Genomic DNA, 3,501 nt, shown 5'->3' on the forward strand with positions numbered 1-3,501 from the left:
GAGAGAATCTATGTACTGCTTTTTACAAAACCTGTAAGAGTCCACTTGCATTCCTTGGCTCATGCTTCCTCCCTCCATCTTCATAGCAAACAGCATACCATCCTGAAATATGTCTTTTCCTCTGACCTCTGTTTCCATTGTTACATTTTCTTCACCTACTTTGGTTCTGTCATCACACTACCTTCTCTGACCCTAATCTAATGACCTTTCCTCTCCCTTATAAGGATCTTTGTGATTACATTGTACTTTCCAGATTTTGATGGTTAGTTTTATGCGTCAACTGGGCTAGGCTATTCTCAGCTATTCAATCAAACACTAATCTAGGTGTTGCTCTGAAGGCATTTTGTAGATGTGCTTAAAGTCCATAATCAGTTAACTCTAAGTAAGGGAGATTATCCTAGATAATCTGGATGAGCCAGATTCAATCAATTGAAAGCCCTTGCAAGCAAAAATGAGACTTTCCTAACAAAGAGAAATTGCACCTTTGGACAGAAGCTTCACCTTGTGTGCGGAGTCCAGCTTGGTCTTCCTGATGGCCTGCCTGCCTGCAGATTTTAGACCCTCTTTGCCAGTTCTCACTACGGCATAAGCCATTTCTTTGCAATAAATCTTTATTATAGATCACCCATTGCCTTTGTTCTTTGGCTGAATCCTGACTATTGCATAATTCAGCGTAATCTCAAGATCCTGCAAACCAGGAAGCGGACTGTCGCCAAACACCAGAACTTTCAGCACTTTGATTTTGAACTTCCCAGCCTCCAGAACTATAAGAAATAAATGTTTTTGTTTAAGTCACCCAGTCTGATATATTTGTTATAGCAGCCTGAATTGACTAATACAGATATCTGATAGACACTTCACACTTCACATGTCCCAACTTCACTTCTAACATCTCATTCACCAGACCTGCTCTACTTGTACTTTTGTCCAATTCAGTACATGGCAACTCCAGTTTTCAGGCTGAAAATGGTGAAGTTGTTCTTTACTCCTCCTTTGTCTTCTTCTCATTTTGTATCCAATCTGTCAGAAAGTCTGGTAGGCTGTACATTACATATATAACAGGAATCCTACGCATTCTCATGTTCTCTACAGGTACCATTTGAATCCAACTCATCAACATTTCTATTCTGGCTTAATGCAATAACCTCCTAACAGATTTTCTTGCTTTCATACTTCTCCCTTCATTTATTCTCAATAAGTAATCATGCCAGGAAAATAAGTGCAAACTGTCCCTTTACCTTGTAACCCCTCTAACTTCAACTTCTACCATTCCCCCTTTTGTTCTATTCAGTGGAAGCCACTCTGGCTCTTCTACCCTGCCAAGCATACTCTGCCTCAGTGCCTTTGCACTTGCTATTCATTCTTCTTAAAAATTTCTTTCTTTAAATATTTACATTTGCTTCCTTACTTCCTTCAGGCCTTTTAAAAAATGTTACTTTCTCAGCGAGGCCTTCTCTAGTCTCCCTTTCTGTACTCAAGTTTATTTCTTCTCATTTCCTTGCCTCTTTTATTGTTTTTCTTATCATTATTGAATGTACCACATATTTTATTCATTTATCTTATTTCTAGTCTGTCTCTTTCACTGGAACATAAGAACTTCAAGGGCAGGCTTTCCATCTATTTTCCCTTGGTTTTTTCACTGTAGTATCTCTAGCACCTAGAATAAACAAATATTTGTTGAATAAATAAATAAATGAATGAAGGAATAACATTTATATTTATAAGTGTGAAAAATTAGAATATACTTACCTGTTCAATATTAAGAGGTTAATTACTTAAATTATGGTGCATTTATATGGGGGACTATTGTTCAGCCAGTAAAAATTATAGCTTGAAAATATATTCATTTACAGGGGATGTTACATAAATAAAAGGATTTACAAAGCAGAATGTATAGTCTGCTATTGTTTGCATACAAGTGTTAGCAAATATGCATGGCGATAATTGTGGTTACCACTGGGCAATGAGATTATAGGTAACTCATATATCCTTTTTGTGCATCTGAATATTCCACTTTGACTCCAACGTGCAGGTAGGATTTGCCTAATGAAAAAAAAAAACTATGAAAATTGATATCATTATTGTTTAAAGTCTAGAGTGTCCTAGTCTTTTTATCATTCTGGTTGTACTTTCATCTTTTGGGCCATGGTTCCAATGGAAAAATAATAGTTTTTAAAACTATGATGTTAGCTGTGTATAAATGGCCTTTCTTATGATGAAGTATGTTCCCTGTACGCCCACTTTACTGAGAGTTTTTATCATAAATGGATGTTGAATTTTGTTAAGTGCCTTTTCTGCATCTATTGAGATGATCGTGTGATTTTTGTCCTTCGTTTTTAGAGCCATGGAAACTTATCTTCAAAAGAAGTTTAAGTAACTAAAACTGATATAGGGGAAGCTCTTCTAGGTGAAATGAGCATCGGGAATGTGGTGTCAGGATTCTGAGGACCTCATTTTGGAAAGCATTGAGAGCGACGGTCTCTTAGGTGCTGTGGCATGTAGGACATGGGAAGAGGGCAAAGGAAGTGCCCTAGAAGGAAATAGAATCTGGATTGGGTAGGAAGGCCCTGTCTTCACTCTTTGGTGGTGGTTCTGCTCCAAACTATAGTCCTGCCGGGCGGGGTGTATGCATAAAAGACATTTAGCTTGATATTCCTAGTAACAGGTTATTGGGGCTTCTGGACTATTCATATAAGCTTCATATTATTTCCTGTATCAGGTCTCAGTGCCAACATTCTCCCCATCTTTGCTTTCCCCGGGTGACTGTCCAGCTGCCTGATTCTTGAAGCCACTTGCTTTTGGCAGGAGTGTGGGACTCCCCCTCAATCCATGGCCCTTTTGAGAAATAAAAATAACACCGCGGTGTTTGGGCTGCCACCAGCTCACCGTACCCCAGGGAAGAGCTTGTCTGTGATGTAGCATTCATTTTGAACACTGCCATTGTACTTTAAAATCCCCAAACAAAATGCACAAACACTTGATGAATAAAAAGAAGCCAGCAGCATTCATTTCCGCGCAGGGCAGTCTCAGTTACATTTTTTTTTAAAAGACCTCTTTGCCAAAATTGGTTTAGGTTTCAAGACACGTTTCACCCTTAGTCAAATATAAAGGTCACCCGTTGAACAACGGGGAGATTGTGTGTTTTCGGTGATCACAGATGAAGCTGGAAAGGCAGCCTCTTTCAAATAAAATGAGGTACTAAGTGGAAAAATGAAGGCGGCAGAATTCTATAGAGCAGCGCTCAGCAACAAGGGATGCTGGCATTTTTTTTCCTGACATAACACAATAACATACAGAGAAAATCCTATCAGATGATAGTGACCCAGGTGCTGTATAAACAGATTTTCGACAGACAGTTGGAGCCCCTTGATATCTTTAGTTTCTCCCACTCCCTGCTACTTTATCCTTTGTCAGATTCAATACAGCCTTCAAGGGCACTGGAAGCAGACGAAAGAGAAAAATGTCGGGGGAAGAGAAAAGGGGAGGGGAAGAAAACAGTGT

Source organism: Pteropus medius, unplaced genomic scaffold (genome assembly GCF_902729225.1).
Source record: "Pteropus medius unplaced genomic scaffold, Ma_sr-lr_union100, whole genome shotgun sequence".
In the NCBI taxonomy this organism is placed as follows: domain Eukaryota; kingdom Metazoa; phylum Chordata; class Mammalia; order Chiroptera; family Pteropodidae; genus Pteropus; species Pteropus medius.